Here is an 18482-nt window from a genome sequence, read left to right on the forward strand (position 1 = left end):
GTTAGCAACCATTCTTTAACTTGTGCTCAACTAGGGTTGTTTTGAGCCACTTCTCCTTCTGCTTATGATTTTAGGTCTCATGATGCTTGTTTATGGTTTTGAATCATGGCAACAGCCACTTATGGTTAGTGTGGTTTTGGACTCTAAAAGGTGTCCTGGGACCCTTGGAAGGGGTCGAAGGGGTCAAAGGGTGTAGATTTGCCGTCTGCCCCTTGGCCCACCAGCTGGTGAGTAAAGAGGTTCCATCTCCTGCTTTGAGAGTGAGTGGGTGATTTATTTCAATCTCTCCATAACATTGCCTCCCCGCCTCCCTGATTATCTAGACCATTTGAATTTGTTTCGTTGACTAATGTGAAGGAGTCTGCACACAGTAGGTACTTGTCTCTCTCCTGTGTGGCAGGTGGAGCTCACTGGCCTCTTCGCCACCACGTCTAAACCCACATCTTGCAGTCAAGGCCGGGCCCCTGCCAATGGGTTGCACTTTACACAGAAGCTAAAGTTGGGAGTTCCACCTCGGTCTGTGCTCGGGTCTGAATGCAGCTCCCCTTTCATATATTGATAGAATCTGTGATGTGGTGGTCATCTTAAAAGGCGGAGCTTGTGAGAGGTGATTAGGTCATGAGGGCTCCGCCCCCGATCATGGGATTAATGCCCTTATAATAGAAGCTCAAGAGAGTTGGCCCTTCCTCCACGTGGGGACACAGCAAGAAGGTGCCATCTGTGAGGAGCAAGCCTTCACCAGACACCCAACCTGCTGGTACCTGGATCGTGGACTTGGCGGCCTCCAGAACTGTGAGCAACACACTTCTGTTGTTAGTAAGTGACCCACTCTAAGGGATGTCACAGCAGCCTGGATGGCAGGACAGAATGCAAGAAAGACCTGAGAAGGAGGTGCGTGGAGCGGGCAGGGGTGGCCACAAGGTGGTAGGGCAGAGCCCTCCACAGCAGGTGGAAAGGCCAGGAGAGGGTGAAGGAGGGTTCCAAACAGCACTGCCCTCCTGCCCAGGGCCTTCCTCGGCCAGCACGAGAGTAAAGGTGACAGCACTAGCCAGTGGCCTCTGAGTCTTCCTGCACTCAGGGTGGGAGGGAGGGTGGGAGGACAGAGCCAGGGATCATCAGGAGTCTGGAGGGTTCTCTCTTCTGGGCCGCTGGTCCCAGCGCTCACCCTCTCCAGCCATGGTCACCACCATTTATACAGCGGGGTCTTTGAGATCCCAGTGGGGAGTCCTGGGGCTGCGGGTGGGTGGGAGGAGTGGACGGGGTGCTGTGGCACCTGAGCAGACAGTGGTACTGCTATGGGGCCTGGGCAGCAGCCACGAGGCTGAGGCCCCTGCCGTTGGGGCTCAGCTGACTGGGCTCCCGGCCAAGCTGAGGCCCAGCGTGCTCCTGAGGCAGCAGCGCTGGCTGCAAGAGCTTTCCAGCCTGGAGTGGCCTGTTGCTCATTTTGCAGACCTGGAGGGCCACGGAGCTGCAGCAGGGCAGGCTGGAGGAGGAAGGGTGAGCAGATGCTACCCGCCTCTGTCCCCTTTCAGCCTCACCTCCCCACCAAAGACCTCCCAAAGGAGCCTGCACTGGCCCCAACTAACTGCAAATTCCCTGCAGGGACCTGGCAGCTCATGACTCTGATTGGCAAAAGACTCAGCTTTGAGAACCAGCCTAGTTGGAACCATCTCCAGGGGCCTGCCCTAGTGAGAGGCGTCTCAGGGCGCTGCAGAAGCAAAGGAGGGCGAGGCCGGAGGCTGCTCACTGCAGCTCTGGAGGGTCCCACTCTGGGGACAGGCTAAAGGCAACTCCCCCAGGGTGTCCTGAGCTCTCATTCTCTGGAGGGTGATAAAATTCAGCCTAGGCTTCAAAATAGCTGTCACCAAGCGAAGGAGCCATTTCACTTTGTCCAGCGGTGGGCTCACCTCCAGTCAGTATTTACTGGACTAGCTGTGGCTGGCACGGTGACAGCCAGCGCTGACATTTGCTTGGCCGTAGGAAGTGAGATGGCAAGAGGGAAACATAATCCGACAAGCCGACCTTCGTGTACAGTGAACTAGAATTCTGGAAAACACTTTTGTGGATCTCAGTGAAAAATCAGCAGGAGGTTTTAGAGTGGAAAAGTTGTGGACAAATTCTTTGGCTTTAATCTCCACAAACAGATAACATGTCACACTGGAAAGAAGGTGGCACAGAGCAAGTCGCTGTTTCCTTTTGATTGGCTGTGGCGGAAAGAGAAAGTTAAATATAGGAAATTTGAGCAAACTGAAAAATATTGTTTTTGGGTCACAGCTCAGGGGCTGGGTGCCATTAATATAATCCAGTTGAAACACGGAGTTATAATTTGGGATTTCTAAAGTATTTGGGACACCACACAAAGCTGGTAGATTAGATGCCTTGGAATTTAGAGCTCTCCTTTTAAATACCCACACAGTTTGTGTGTTTTTTTTAAACTTGGGATTGGATGTTAGTTGAAAATTTCACTTTGAAGATAGCTAGGATAACAATCAAAATTGTCCTGATTAAATGAACTGGCCCTTCTGGTTTTCAAAATTATTAAGGAAATTGATTAAATGAATTCTTTTTTTTTTTCTCTCCACGCTGGTAAGATAAATATACAACTTGTTCACTCTTTGTCTTCATAAATATTTTAATGTGATTCTTTGAGCATTTAAAATTTGAAGAATTTTAATTTACTTAAAAATTATTTTTAGCAAATAAAAATAGGCAAAGAACATGCAGATATAATTCAGTTAAGAGGCAATAAATGTGGAAATATTTTAAAATGGTTTTATCTCAGTAATAAAAAAAAAAGTGAAGATTAGATTAACTTCAACCTATCGAATCAGTAAGAACCTTGGGTTTTTGGGTTGTTTTTCTGTTTTTGTTTTGGTTGATGTTAGAGACTGAACCTAGGGTCTCACACATGCCAAGTAAGACTTTTCTTAAATGATAATACTCTGCTCCCTGCTCGGTAGGAACATAAATTAATATAACATATCTGGAAAACAGATAATATGTGGGGTCTACTCAGAATCCCAGAGTTGGTATAAAACCTTTCACTTTAACCATTTCATGAGTCAAATACTTCTTTTGTTGACTTGTATGTGCACACAAATAACCGTTTTCTTCTGTTACTGTGACTCTCGTCAGCTTAAATTACAGGCCCCAGAAACTGAACATAACAGGGTAGAGAAAGTTTTTCCCCCTCCCCTTCGTGTATATAAAGAGGCTTTTAAAAATTCATATACTTTGATCCAAGAAAATTCTAACCACGAAATCTAAGGAAATAATCAGAATTTAGGAAAAGATTTACATATAGGATAGTCACAAAACTAGTGATATTGGGGGGAAATGAAGAAAAAAAGTAAACTGCCCTACTATAGGGAAAGCTTTAACTAAATGATGGATGTCCCTACATGGGCCTGGGTGCAGCACACCGCTGCCAGTGCCTGAACACACACACGCAGAATAGGATTACTCATCAGGATGATCTCAACTGTTAAAGAAAAATTCCTGCATGAATAAAAGGATAGAAAGACATTGCAAAATTTCTAGATGGTGAAATACAGATTTTAAATTTTTCTTCTTTCTATATTTTTCTATATTTTCAGATTTTTATGATAAACATGTAAAAACTTTAGATTGAAGGGAAGAGAAGCACAAAGCTGCTTATTTTTTATTATTTGCAAAAATAATTTTAAAAAATTAGTTACTTTGGAAGGAAAGAAAGGAGGGAAAAAATGTCTGCCAAGCTTTTCTTTCTGTTCTAAAATGTCATGAAATCCACAGATTCAGGTGGATTTTTTTTCCTTAAGGTACAAACAGTATTTTAATTGTTTTATTGCATCCCAAAGGTCAGTGATAAAGGAAAAGGTAATATACGTAAGGTAAAACACAAAGTTGCAACTTGATGTTTAGTAACTAGGTTTGTGAAGTGCAGATACACACATACAATCGTGCCCTACTTGATGACAGGCGAGACACATGTCATCAGGAGACTTCGTGTGTGGACTTACACACACCTGGATGGCACAGCCTACCTCACATCCAGGTGTACGGGAGGCACATAGGGCAGGGCCTGTTGTCCTAGGGCCACGACCAACCCGCTTACATTAAGCACAAGAGAAAAGGGCAATCAAGAGACACTCTCAAATCGCAATACAGAGTGTAGCAAACATATAAACCTTACTGATTCGATAGGTTGAAGTTAATCTAATTAACTAATATTATTATCATCAAGTATTAGGCACCATACATACTTACATGTCATGCATGGTCAGTTTGTTCACACCAGTGTCACAAACACACAATCAATGTGTTGCTCTCTAGTGTTCTGCTGGCTACGGTGTCACTAGGAGATAGGGATTTTTTTTTTCTTTTTTTTTTGTACTGAAGATTGAACCCTAGGTGCATTACTGCTGAGCTACATCCCTTCCCCCTTTTATTTGCTTAGGGTCTTACCAAGTTGCTGAAGCTGGCCTTGAACTTGCAGTCCTCCTCCCTCGACCTCCTGAGTGACTGGGATTACCAGCATGCACCACTGCATCACACGGGGTTGTCTTGTCACCCTAGGGGATCACTGTCACACTTGTGGCCTGTCCTTAACCGAAATGTTTTATGGTGTGTGTCTGTGGGTGTGTATATGCACATATTGTGGCAAAATATAAGATAAAGGAAGTTATGCAATGAACTGCTTATTGTAAATAACTTTTTAAGTATACTTTTCAGTCGGGTGTGGTGACATACACCTGTGATCCCAGAGGCTGAGGCAGGAGGATTGCAAGTTCAAGGTCAGTTGTAGCAATTTAGCGGGGCCCTAAGCAACTTAAGGAGACCCTGTCTGAAAATAAAGAAATAAATAAAAAGGGCTGGGATGTGGCTCAGTGGTTAAACACCCTCTGAGTTCAACCCTGGTAGGGGGGAAAAAAAAACTTCAAAGATAAGAAAACAACAGGAAATTAAGTAAGAAAGACCTGCCATGATTTCAACATCAGAAAGCCAATTATTTTCAGTTCTTCTGTTCTCCCAAGTAGAAGTGCTATTGCCTGGGGATCTGTCACTGAAGTAGAATGTCCTGGGGGACAGCTGCTCTCAGACTGTAGGAATCCCTGGCTTGTCCTCAACACACTGCCTGAGGCAGCCTCATAATTTTAGCCTAAAGAGAGGATTGGCTGGTGTGTGGTGCAGGCCCATAATCCCAGCAACTCCGGAGGCCTAAGCAGAAAGATTGCTAGTTCAAGTTCCGAAGCAATTGAGCGAGACTGTGACTCAAAACTTAAAAAAAATAAAAAGGACTGGGTATATGGTTCAGTGGTTAAGCATCCCTGGGTTCAATCCCCAGAACCAAAATAAAAGATTGGTGTGCAGTGGCACATGCCAGTAATCCCAGCACCTTGGGAGGCTGAGGCAGGAGGATTCCAAGTTTGAGGCCAGCTTCTGCAACTTAGTGAGATCCTGTCTCAAAATAGATATAATTAGATCACTCCTGGGTTCAATTCCCAGTGCTAATAAGTAAATAATTAAATACTTAAATAATAAGGATCAAATGGCTTTGACCCCTGTCCTCTTCCCCTGGTCTTGGTGGTTTTGATAAACAATAATGGTGACTGGGGGCCAGACAGAAGGGAAGCTCCCGACCCTGTGAGAAAGGCAGTTGGATTTCCAGCCTCCTCAAGCCTTGTGCACTTTTTTGAGCTTCAGTAAGATGGTACCATTGTCCCCCTTGCCCTCAGAGGATCCATCCAAGACCCCAGTGGATGGGTATCTGAAACTGCAGATAACACAGAACCTTATGGACACTGTGGTTTTTTTCCCCCTATACATACATACGCACCTATGATGAGGTTCAATTTATAATTGCACATGGTAAGTGATAACAATAACTGACAATAAAACAGAACAATTTTAACAACAAACTCTAATTAAGTTGCACTTTGGGACCATATTATCAACTAAAATAGAGGAGGAAGAAAAGTCTGCTTGTTAAGTTAGATGGCCACTAAGTGACTGATGGGTAGGCAGACCCAGGATCTGAGGATGCACGCCCTGGGAAGTTTGAGCAGGATGGTGCAGGATTTCATCATGCTACTCAGAGACAGGGCATGATTTAAAATTTATGAATTGCTTATTTCTGGAATTTTCCATTTAATATTTTTGGACTGCAGTTGACCCAAGATAATTGAGATCACAGAAAACAAAACAGAAGATAAGAGAACTACTATACTCTTCAAGCATCCCATATCCCCTCTGTGATGCACTTTGCCCCACCCTGTCCCCGGCTGTGTCCCTGCTAGAAGCCTCTACCCATCTTCTTTCCAAACTCAGGTTTGCACCCTCAAGGCCAAGTTTCAGTTCTAGTGTGTTATATCACCTCTCACTTCTGCATTTGGCTCCCTCCCCCTTGTCCTCTCTACTCAGCCCCTCAAACACCAGCATTTGCATCATAGGGAACCCACACTATACATAAGGCCTGGAGTCACCTCTCCATTTCCTGGGTGCTTCCAGCCAGCCCCATGGAGTGGAGTGGAGTTGGGTGGAGGCTTTGGTCTGCACGGCAAACTCCACATCAATGCAAGCCAGCAGTACAACCACCGCTTCTCTGGCTGCTCTCAGGGAAAGTGGCTAGAGAAGTCTTTGTTCTGCTCTTTTAAAGTAGAAATAGTGTGGGACAGATGGACGGGCTGGCCCAGGACAGCAGCATCCTCGGAGACAGGGCTGAGTTGGGGGTCTAGGGCACATGCAGTTCTGTTGGGATTTTTGAATGTGGTGCCCAAGTGGGACGGCACTTTAGGAGACCTAGCTTGACTCTCAGGGGAGAAGCAGCTCCACAGATGTAGGTTTTGGGGTCAGTAGACTGGGGGCAGACACGGGGACTCTGCCAAAGGATGTCCACCTGTAGGGAGCCTACAGAAAGAGGCTCGAGGGCCAGGATCGCCATTGAAGGGGGGCCCGGGCCACTCGGTAATAAAATCATTTATCTGGTCGCTGAGTCCACAGGCCTTCAAAGTAATGGGGGCTCTGAGGAGTACCTCTTGGCGCACCCTACCTGGGCCAGGTGGCTGCGGCAGCCCTTTCTCTCCCCCTGCTGGTCATGGGGTTAGATTATGAACTCAGGAAAGGAGATTCCCAGGGGAGGGGCTGATTAAAACTCTTCTGACTGCATTTCACAGGCCTGGACCTCAATCCAGGGACCTAAGCCTCTGCCTGACCTGTGCTGCGGTGAGACTTGGGTATTATCTTTTAGCAGGGCCTCAGGGGAGGAAGATTAGGGTTGGAAATGGGGGTAGTGAAGGGGAGGCGGCCACACCTGGGGCTTTCTGTTGTCTTGGATGCTCCGTGGGGAGACAGCCCTGGGCCACTTGAGTCTCAGCTCTGGAGCTCCAGAACTTCCGAACCCGGCTTGTCTGGCCACCTCACCCTTGACACTAAAAAAGGCACAAAGAGCCAGCAGGCCACCCTGCACCCGCACCTCGCCTCTGCCGTGTGACTGTGCTTAATATAGGTCAAATGAAAACAGCTCCCAAAATAGACCTTCTCTGAGAGGCAGCTGCAGTTGTGGAACGCTCCACAGAAGGGAAAAAGGTGTGGGTGACGCCTGGTCTCCTCAGGTGTTATGTAACGGGACTCGGAATCCGGGACAAACATCTGCTGGAAAAAGCGAGCTGGTCCCCGCCCCTCCTGTGGCCTTTCACTGTCCCCCAGACCTGGGCATGAACCTTCCTGGCGAGGAAGGAGCTGGCTTCCTTCGGGAGGCAAGGTCACCCCTCCGAGCATCACTCCGGGGAGCCGGTCATGCGTGCCTAAGTGGTCACGTGACTCCCGGCAGCGCTGGCCCGAGCTCCGGGAAGAGTCAGGTGACTCCCTGGAAGGGCTGGTGCCTGGGGTGGGTTTCATCTGACCCAAGTGACGGTGCCCTGGTAGGGTGGGGAAGGAAGGGGCTGTTGCCCCTGTGTGCAGAGCCCGGGAAGCAGCGTGGAGGAGGGGCTGCCCCTGCGGCTCCCCAGTCTCTTCCTGGGACTTCATCCGTGCCCCGATGGGAGGGCGTGTCTGCATTTCAGAGCGCCGCCTCCCTCCCGGCTCCTGGCTCCTTCTTTCAGTGGTCATTTCTCGGGGGCTGCCGCTGGCCACGCCCCACGCAGGGCCCTGCAGGCACAGTGTGAAGAAGACACACCCCTCCTTGTCCTCCAGGGCCTCAGAGTTTAGGAAGCCAAGGAAGCAGACAGGTGGAGTTCAGGGCAGTAAAAGCAAGGGATGGGGGGCGTGTGTGTGTGTGTGTGTGTGTGTGTGTGTGTGTGTGTGTAAGCCCTGGGGGGTGACACAGTCTTGGGAGTGGGTACAGGATCAAGACAACCTTACTGAAGAAGTGACGTAGGAGAACAGACAGGAAGGTAGAAAAGGAGCCAGCCAGGTCAGGGGCGGGGAGCAAGGGCTGGAGATAGTCCAGACCAAGAGAGAAGCACATGCAAAGGCCCAGAGGCCAGAGGGAGAGCACTCAGCCCTCCATGGAAAACTGCAACTCTGTAGAACAGCCGGCAGGCAGATTCAAAAAGGCAGGGTGAGGAATGAGGCTGATAGGGTAAACAGATGGCATGTCCCTAAAGGCCTTGCAAAGCCGTATGCACTTCAACCCAACAGTGACAGTGTCAGGGAAGGGCTGAGCAGGGAGGTCTATAAGCACAGGCAGCCAGATCAGGTAGAAAAGCACATTGCCGCCCCTCCTCCCAAATCTGGGCATGGGGTCCTGCAGTCTGCTCTCACCAGCCCCTCCAGGTGGCTCAGATGCCTGCTCACTTTTGAGAAGTGCTAGCACAAGACTTTAACACAGGCCAAGGTGTGATCTGCTCACAGAGACCCCTGTGGTTGCCGGGCAGGAAATGGTTTGCAGGTGAAAGACTGGAAGCCAAGCAGGAATGAAGGGCCCCCCAGGGAGGGGAGGGGAGGGCCCAGGGGCTGGGCCAGGGTACTGGTGGGACTGTGACCTCTAGTACATAGAGGAAGAGCAGACTCTCAGAAGGAGATGGAACCATTTGTCCCACATGGTTCCAGCGCAAGGTGCCTGAGAAAGAGCCCAGGAGGCAACTGGCCAAGCAGGGCAGGGGCCCAGGTGTAGATGTGGAGGTCTCTGCCATAGAGCAGGTGGCTGAAGCCAATGAAGAGCTGAGGCCATCCAGCCGGGAAGTGAGAAGACGAGAATCCAGAACCCTCAGAGGCAGCAGCGCCTGTGCACGAGAGGAAGGAGTAGACAGAGGTGGAGGAAAACCTGAAAAGTGTAGGGTCAGCCCAGGGAGGGCCGTGCTGAAGGGGGACTGATAGGCAGAAGGTACAGCAGGTGGGCAGTGGAACCCGTCCCTTGCTGCGGTACCAACAAACACAGTGGTGTTGGCTTTGACCCAGGAAGGTGTAGAAGTCATCTGGGAGCCGAGGTTTCTCCTCCAAGAGATTTTGCTGGGAAGGAAAGGAGAGAGATGGATTGTGGCTGGTGGGATTGTGTGTGGGGGGGTGTGTGTGAGAGTGTCCTATGTTGGTGGGATTGTGGGGGGTGTGAGAGTGTCCTTTGTTAGTGGGATTGTGGGGGGTGTGAGAGTGTCCTTTGTTGGTTTCCTGGGAAACGGAGGCTGGGATGGGGACTCACAGGCAGAAGATTGGGGGAGTCAGGAATGATGGAGGCAAAGGAGTCGGGGAGTGGGGTGCGGCCCAGGGAGAACGGAGGCCTCTTCAGAGCTCTGTCACAGACAGGGCAAAGGGTCTGGTCTTCACCCTGGGTGTGGACCGTGCCTTTCTGCAGCCTGTATTTTTGAACACTCTGACATCAGGGGTCCTTGGGGATTCCCCAAAGCTAGCTAGAGGCAGCAATGAGCCCTCTGTCAGTACAGCTTGAACATTTAAAGCATCCAATTCAAAATCCATGCCTTTCAGTCACACCCGTTTTTTGGATCAGGCACCATACGAGGGAGAGTCTTCCACCCCAAAAGCTCTTGGAAATCATTCAAATTAAGCCGATTTACCCTGCTTTTCCTGGTTTCCAGAGGCCATCTAACAAAGGTTCTCAGCTGACCCTCCGGCTTCTCCATGTGGTCTTGCATAGCGAGTGTTCTGAACTGTAAAGGTAAAATTTCTAAGCTGATTCTAAACTGCAAAGCCTGAGTTAAAGTATAAAAGACTGGGCATTGTAAAGTTTCTAAACTGCAAGGCCTGGGTTAAAAAGTGAAAGACCAGGTATTATTAAAATTCCTCTGCTACCCCCAAAACCTGTAATCCCTGTAGCTGTTAGGACAATACCCGAACTTCCCAGTAAATATTTCCACTGTTTCCATTGGTTTTCTAATAACCTGGGATTCTGTGTAGTATGTCACATAGTCCTTTAGGCCCTAAAACCAATCAGTTTGAATGTGTACCCGCTTAGAAGTGACCAATCACCCCTGTCCAGCCTGTTTCCGCCAATGAATGTACTAATAATCATGTCTCAGAGTTGTTGTTCAATTTTCCCGTGCCTCATGATGATTTGTTCTGATGTATGCAAAGCCCCCCGCCCTCCCCAAAAAGTGTACTTAAGCTCTGCTTGACCACTGCTCTGGGCTCTGGGCTGCTCTCCTTTCTTGAGTGGGCATGGGGCCCCAGCATGCTGGAAAAATAAATATCCCCTTATGCATATTCATGAAGCTGGTCTCTTGTGGTCTCTTTCTCCGACGCTCGCAGGACCCTTACAGAACTTTATACTCTCTTTTTGTTTCTGAGGATTGAACCCAGGACCTCACACCTACTATGCATGCACTCTACCCTGAGCTACACTCCCTGATGTCTCTTGTTGCTAAGAATTCCAAAAACAAGTCTTTCATGACAGTCATTTCTGTCTATGTGTCTTACCATGCCAGACTGAAATAAATCCCAGCAACTCTTGAAATATCCTATCATGGCTGGTGCAGTGGCACATGCCCGTCATCCCAGCAGCTCAGGAGGCTGAGGCAGGAGGATCAAAAGTTCAAAGCCAGCCTCAGCAACTTAGGTGAGGTGAAGCCTAAGCAACTTAGTGAGATTCTGTTTCAAAATAAAAATAAATAAATAAATAAAAAGGGCTGGGGATATAGCTCAGTGGTTAAGCACCCTTGGGTTCAATCCTGGTACCAGAAAAGAAACCCCCAAAATCCTATGTTATGGTTTAGATTGGTGCCCCCCAAAAGCTTACATGTGAGACAATGTAAGAAGGTTTGAAGGAGAAATGATTGGGCCATAACCTTAATCTAATCATCGAATTAATCCCTGATGGGATTAACTGCGTGGTAACTGGGTGTTGATGGGGTGTGGCTAGAGGAAGTGGCTCATTTGGGGACATGGCTGTGGGGTATGTATTCTGTAGCTGGAGAGTGGAGTCTCTCTCTGCTTTCCGATCATCATGTGAGCTGCTTCCCTATGCCACACTCTTCCTCCATGATGTTCAGCCTCACTTTGAGCCTCTAGGAATGGAGTTGGCTGTCTATGGATGGAGACCTCTGAAACTGTGAGCCCTTAAATAAACTTTTCCTAGTCTCCGATTGTTCCAGTTGGGTCTTTTAGTGATAGCGGGGAAATAGCTGGCTGAAACACCCATCACAAAGCAGCCACGGGATGCTGCCTGCCCTGAACAATAGGTGTCGCCTTGAGCAAGGATGTTGCCCCTGGCGACGCCCAGAGGGGCCTGATTGGTGGAGCTGTCAGCAACCACTGCTTATACAGGAGAAAGGACCAAGGGGCGGAGTGTGGACCTGAGAAAGAGGGAAGAGCCTTGGGCTTAGAGAAGCAGGGCTTTTCGGACATTGGGAGAAAGGTGGAGGAATCCAGGTGGCTCTTGATGACAGCTTCCTTCCCCCCCCCTTTTCTGTAAAATAGAAAGGACTAAGAGAAAGAGGGAGGTTTTTGGCCTGGCGTGGTGGCACATACCTGTAGTTTCAGCGCTTGAGAGGCTGAGGCAGGAGGATCATGAGGTCAAAGCCAGCCTCAGCAATGTAGTGAGGCCGTAAGTAGCTCAGCAAGACCCTGTATCTAAATAAAATACTGATTTTATTTAGATGGGACTCAGTGGTTAAGTGCCCCAGGGTTCAATCCCTAATACCCAAAAAAACAAAGATAGGGAGGTTTATTGAAGGTTTGTAAACATGGGTGAACAGGAGAATAAGAAATGACATTGTGCAACAGTGAGGGCCCAGCCGAAGGTAAAGGCTGCCACGTTTTAGTGGTGACTATCTGTGGAGTTGCATGTTTTCTCAGCAGAGTGGGGACAGATAAGGCTGGAAGTTGTACTCCCCCAAGGGGTGAAGTTCTATCAGGCAACAGGGATAAAGGCAAGAGACAGTGCTGAGATTGAAGACTCTGGACTGGGAGGAAGAGGTGATAAGAGGAAAACCAGCAGGGGCTGTTGATTTCAATGGGGTCAAGAAACAATTATGGTGGGAAGAAGTGAATGAATGGAGAGTGGAAGGAGGGGGCTGGGAAGTGAGAGTTCAGGCTGTGGAGTGGTTCTGGGAGACCAAAATGTTAGGTGTGTCCTGAAAGGGGACAGGGAAGATCCTTGGAGGTATGGCACTCAGAGGTGAGGCAGTAAGAACTGGGAATCATGGGTTGGACAGCTCAGACTTGTGGATGCTGAGTTCCTCTAGAGGGTGCTGGGACCTGAGTCGAACTGGGTTCCAAAGTCATCAGGGAATGAAGAGGTGGGATGAGGAGGGCAACAGATGGCACTGAGAGGGAGGCATTGAGGGCAGCATGTCCCAGGGGCTGGAAGAGGGACCTTAGAAGTCAGTTGCAAGCACTGTGCTTGCAAGAAGTGATTTTTCCAACTACTCTTCCTTGTTTGTATGTCACTATTTAAGTCCTGAGCTGATCTGCCTTGTCTCATGGCCATTACCTTGTGTTATAAGGTCTGTAAGAAAAGAATTTGTGATTCTTCTTGTAAAGGAATTTTAGAGCAAAAGGAGCTTCAGCATCCATAATCTAGTTTTACCTATTTGAATAAAAATCTGATGAGCTGGGGTGTCAAGTCCCATGAAGAAGATTGTGTCCTCAGAGAGATTCCACTCTGCCTCCTCTTTCTTCTTTACATCTTATACCTATCTGCTTTCCTGTATCCCAATCCATTTATTTACTGTCTTTTAAAAAATAGATTTACTTTATTTATTTTTATGTGGTGCTGAGGATCGAACCCCGTGCCTCACATGTGTGAGGCAAGCACTCTACCACTGAGCCACAGCTCCAGCCCCTAATGTCTCTTATTATAATAGCAAAGCATGTTTACTTTAGAAAACTTTGAAAGAAAGAAAATAATGAAGAAGAAAACACAAGAAACTATGACTCCCTGTTTCCCCAAATAACCATTCAGAGCTCTACCACCCCAAAGAAACACCTATGAATATATTGACATTGTTTTGCAGGCTTCTAATTTCATCTTCTTAAGACCATAACCTATATATAATGTTTGCATTTGGGGGAATTAATATGTTTTGGGGCAGGTCTGGAGGCTGGAAATCCATTTATAGACCGGCTTGGTTTCCCCGGGGAGCTTTTCCTTGGCTTCACTTAGCCATCTTCTCACTGGTGTTTGCATAAGGTCATTGCTCTGTGCAGATATCCATGGTGTCCCTGATTTGGGGAATCCTCATTTTATTTGTATAACATTTTTAAGTCAACAAATACAAAAAGGAAATTTTATATAAAAATTAACCATACTGAAATTTTTAGCTCGGGTAGACCACTGCCTGGTGTTCATTTAAGAGAGGGGGCATTGTATGGTGGATCTTGTTTCGTAATCTGTTCACTCTGTTTCGCTTTGTATTGTTTCACCAGATGTCCTGGGAGCCCTCGGGGTCCCCTCTCCATCTTCTCTGCTGGCTGTCCCAGGAAGCTGACTGTGGAACAGCCTTGTCCTCTGGCTTCCTCTGCCTCTGGTTAAGGAAAAGCCCTGAAGAAAGAGGACAGAGGAGCAGGGGGGGGCAGGGGTTCCCTGGCGGGGTCCCGTCGAGCTCCCCGCTCACCCCATTAAAGGTCATCGAGGGCTTTTCTCTAAGTCTTGGGAGCATCCTCACATCTTTGATGAGGAGCAGACACCCACACAGCCCAGGTGGGAACAGTGTGGCTTCCTTGTGCCTGTAGCCAGGGACAGAAGGAAAGAGCCGTGAGTGTAGTTTTTCAGCTGAGTAGCCGAGCAGGACCAACTGGCAGAGGTCACCGGATGTATAAAGCCCAACAGGGATCTGTTCAAATAACAACCCGCAGTGAAATTTAAGCAGAAATAGGATACTGCTATGATCTCAAAGTGTTTCCTCCCACAAATTTAATAATTACACAGGAGAGTTTACACACAGAATTTTTGCAGGCATGACCTTAATGGCGTGATCAAGGTCAACATCACTGTTGACCTTGTTGATGCACATCAACATTGCGTACCCCTGATCCAATGCACTGTGGATTCCTCCCCAAGGACACATACATAACTTCCATGTAGTCATGGAAAAATGTCCCATCAAGTATCTGACCAGTACACTTGGGAAATGTCAAGGTCATAAGGAAAGATGGAGGAACTCTTACAGACTGGGGCGAAGAATTCATCATGGCCATGAATGTGACATGGATCCCAGATTGGGTCCTAAAACGGAAAAGGGCATCAGTGTAACAGTTAGTGAAATCTGAGTCAATTTAGTGGTTTCCTTTATAGTATAGTACCAAGGCTAATTTTGATAATTGTTCTATGATTATGTAAGATGATAATGATCATTGGGTGAAGCTAAGTGCAAGGTACACAAGACATTCTCTGTATTATTTTTGCAATCTCTCTGTATAAAATTAACTCAAAAAAAAAAAAAAAGATCCTCCACAAACCTATGGGTGTGGTTGACAGGTTGACCAAAGGTGAGCACCAGCAAGGCCCCAGAGCTCTTCCTTGGTGTTTGTCTCCACCTGGGATTGTGCCCATTTGTGATTAGCTTTTGACACCTTCGTTGGTCCTTGAAGAGGAAGCTCTAGGAGCTGGTGTTCTTTCAGATCCTCAGTACCCAGCGCAGAGTGGGTGCTAAAGATTGAATGAACGAAGAACGAATGAATTCGATCCTGGTTTTCATGATGGAGCAGAATTGGCCTCTGCAATGACAGTTTTTGGAGCCACTGCGATTGTTAGGGTCTCTGGGTTGGTCTGGGGTCCTGAGGAATCAGACATGGAGCCAGGGTGGGGATGAACTTGGTTTGGGGTGAATCTCTGGGGCCAATTGTCCCTGGAGCTTCCTTTGCTTGGTTTTGGTGGCAGTGCTCTTCTGAGAGGCACTGAAGGGGCAGCCAGAGTCAGCTCCCAGGTGATTTTACTTCCAGTTTCCTCCTATAGCTCCCCCACTCCCCACCCAACTACCACCACCATCACCACACACACACACACACACACACACACACACACACACACACACACTTTGGGATTGTTGATCTTTTTCTGATCTGATTTGTAGGAGCAATTTATAAATTCCGAATGTGGGCCCTTTAATGGGTATGTGCAAGGTGCAACATTTTAAATCGAGAGTCTCTCGATGATATTCTAAATATAGTCAAACCTGTGGATCATTCTTTGTATATGGGGTTTTTCCAAATTTGCTACCTTACCTTAAGTCCACGAAGATATTTTCTTCTAAAGGTTTTAAACGTTCCATTTTAATATCTTACTTTTTTAAGCCCATCCAAAATTTGTTCTCTATAAAGTGTGGCTTCATAACCCAATTTCACTTTTTATTTTCCACAGGGAATTCCATCATTTCAGCCTGCTTTTGGAAGAGGCTGCCCTTTCCTCATTGACTTCCTCCTGTTGCCTCTGTCGGGAAGGAAGGTTTGTAATAAGATATCTGGTGTCTGTAATAGAAAACTGTATTTGGCTAGCCTGATGCAGTGGCACACACCTACAATCCCAGGGACTTGGGAGGCTGAGGCAGGAGGATCACAAGTTCAAGACCAGCCTTTGTCTCAAAATAAAAAGGGGTGGAGAGGGGCTGGGGTTGTGGCTCAGGAACAGAGTGCCCCTAGTTTAATCCCCAGTACTGAAGGATACGGAAAACAACAACTCCCGGGGGGGGGGGCGGAAAGGGGGGACAGCAAGCCCCAGGGAGTAGAGGAGGACAGTGAGTCCAGGGAGAGAAGGAAAACACTGGGCTCTGGACTTTCACCATTTCCAAGCAACAGTGGGCTCTGAACTTGCACAGCTATCTCCCCCACCCACTGCCCCTGCTATGAGTCAGTCTAACTGAACCCTATAAAACTTAGACCCCTCGTAACTAGTTGCCATTTTCCTCCTGAAAATGTGCCCTTTTGCTGCTTATTAAAGCCCGGCTGATCGGTTGAAGTCTGTCCCCATTTCTTATTTCTTTTACTTCTGTTTTCAAGTACCACGGGGGGGGGGGGGGGGCGGAGTAAGCTTATATTTGGGCCAGTGCCACTTCCAGATTCTGATTCTTTTCTTGGTTTGCGCTATTTTACAACTTCTTAAGTTGCAGGTAACTAACAGCAATATGGAGTAATTCTTGTGTATAGACAGGTACAAAGTTCTGGCTGGCAGAGGTTCCACTGAATTCCCTCTCCCGCTGTGGAAGAAGCCAGGGTTGCAGCCAGTCAGGTGTTCATTCCAACATTCCTGATCTACTCGTGTGGCCTTTCCTTGGCTTGCCCTTTGAACTGGTGTCAGAGCTCATCCGTTCCCTCATTGTAAAGAGTTCAATGAAACTGGTCCTTTAAGTTGCATATCAGTGAAAGGGAACACAAAGAGATCAAGTTAGCACAAGATGGCTCTCTACTAGCCAGGAAAACAAGCAAACAGTACACATTCTTATATGTACCTTCAGTATTCCAAGGGAGCTTTTCCATCTGTGAGAAAGGCAAAATCACCACTGCACATCTGGCCTGAAGGGTCTTGACTGCGCAGAGAAAGGTGGGCACTGTCCAGGAGCAACCCACATTCATCCATCTACTCTGCAAACATTACCATGTCTACACTGAGCTGTTTTTGGTGCCAAAATGCAATAGGAAAGTAAAGAAGAAAAAGCCTCTTTGATCTGGTTAAAATTGATCTTCTAATTTCAAAAGGAGAAACGGAACCACTCATGGGCCCTACACAAAGAGATATATCATGATAGGTTAGGAGAGGCTATATTATGAGTCATGAAATTAGATGATACCAAAAAATATGATATTTTCATTAGGTGTGCATTGGTCAAAAAGTCAGTTGTTTATCGCAAGTTGCGGGAAGCAGTAGCATCATCTGTTAATCTGGTGTGCAATCTGGTGACCAGAGGGAGACTGCCTCATTATCTAGGGGCCTCTGCTTGGGCAGCCCAAAGCTGGTCAGAAGGAGGCTCTCCCAGGGACCTCACCAATTCACAGAGCAGCTGCCAAGGAGAAACAGATGGTCTACTTGAGAAGACAGTCGCTCTGCAGGTGGAAAGTTAAACAATTGGAGTATGGCAAACAATTTGAGTGTGTCCCCCCAAGTTCCCGTGTTGGAAACTTAATCCCCAGTGCACCAGGGTTGGAAGATGGGGGCCAATAAGAACTTATCAGGTCCCTGGAGTCAGCAGGGCGAGTTTCCAATCCAGCCGCCATGGACTAGCTGTGGACCTCAGGCAAGGTTCTCAGATTCTGTGTCCTTAGCTGAAAAGTGGGGATAATCGGCTATACCTCACGAAGTATCTGTGAGAATAAAAAGAGGCAACACGGTAAAGAACATTGATAGAGGAAAGTGAATAGTGGTTCCCCTAAACAGTTCTTAAATATTTACTAGCAAAATTATTCTTTTTCTAATATCCAAAATAGAACCCTAACATAGAAAACAGATCAATGCTCCAGCTAGTCAGCTTTCCTCCCCACACGTTGCACCCCAATGATTCTTAAAACACTTTCACAGAACAGGGGTTGAAAAAACAACATCTTTGCCCAAGAGGACAATCTCTTCTGCAAGGTCCTGGCAGGGCATGGTAGGGCCGGTGTCTGGACACTTTGCTCCCGGTCCCCCAGGAGTCCAGCAGGGGACTGGTCTTCCTGTCAGTGGTTGCTGGCTTCATGCCTCTGGGTAGCTCCATTCATCTCCTCTCTGGAGCTGCAGAGGATGAGGAGGCTCCCCAGCCTTTCACCTGCACCCGTTGGGCTGCTTTGGGAAATAATAACACAGGTGGACCCTGCACGTAAAAGGAAGATGGTCCAACTGAGTTCCAGAAAGATCCACCCTGACCTTAGCAGGCACCTTCCAATTGCGGTCCCCTCTCCAGGTAAGCATGCTGGATGAGGCCAGGCCTAACAGGAAGGTGAGGGGGCCCAGGAAGCCCACCCTCATTTTTCCTGGGAGGTCTCAAATGACTTTCCCAGGGAAGAGCAAGAACCCAGCTCCATCCAAGGCCGGACCTTTGTTCCTTGGCTGGTGTCTGTGAATCTCTGACACACGGCCAGGCCTCTCAGGCCCCCAGCCTGCACTTGCTGTGTGGTTTCAGTCTTAATGACTGACACCTTTACTC

The 18482-nt window shown here is 47.8% G+C and overlaps 1 protein-coding gene across 6 annotated transcripts in view; it reads left to right on the top strand.

The window, feature by feature from the left end:
* The first annotated feature begins 682 nt into the window (after window positions 1–682).
* Pebp4 (phosphatidylethanolamine binding protein 4) overlaps window positions 683–18482 on the top strand; it is a 214313-nt gene continuing 196513 nt past the window's right edge. For 2 of the 6 annotated variants that reach the window (XM_078030882.1, XM_078030881.1), the window contains exons 1-2: window positions 683–816; window positions 15731–15814. The gene's annotated coding sequence lies outside the window, so the exon portion shown is untranslated. Of the gene's footprint in view, window positions 892–15730; window positions 15815–18482 lie in introns of all 6 variants that reach the window. The other 4 variants (XM_005329321.5, XM_078030883.1, XM_078030884.1 and 1 more) reach the window with 3 other exon arrangements.

This window comes from Ictidomys tridecemlineatus, chromosome 14 (genome assembly GCF_052094955.1).
Source record: "Ictidomys tridecemlineatus isolate mIctTri1 chromosome 14, mIctTri1.hap1, whole genome shotgun sequence".
NCBI lineage: Eukaryota > Metazoa > Chordata > Mammalia > Rodentia > Sciuridae > Ictidomys > Ictidomys tridecemlineatus.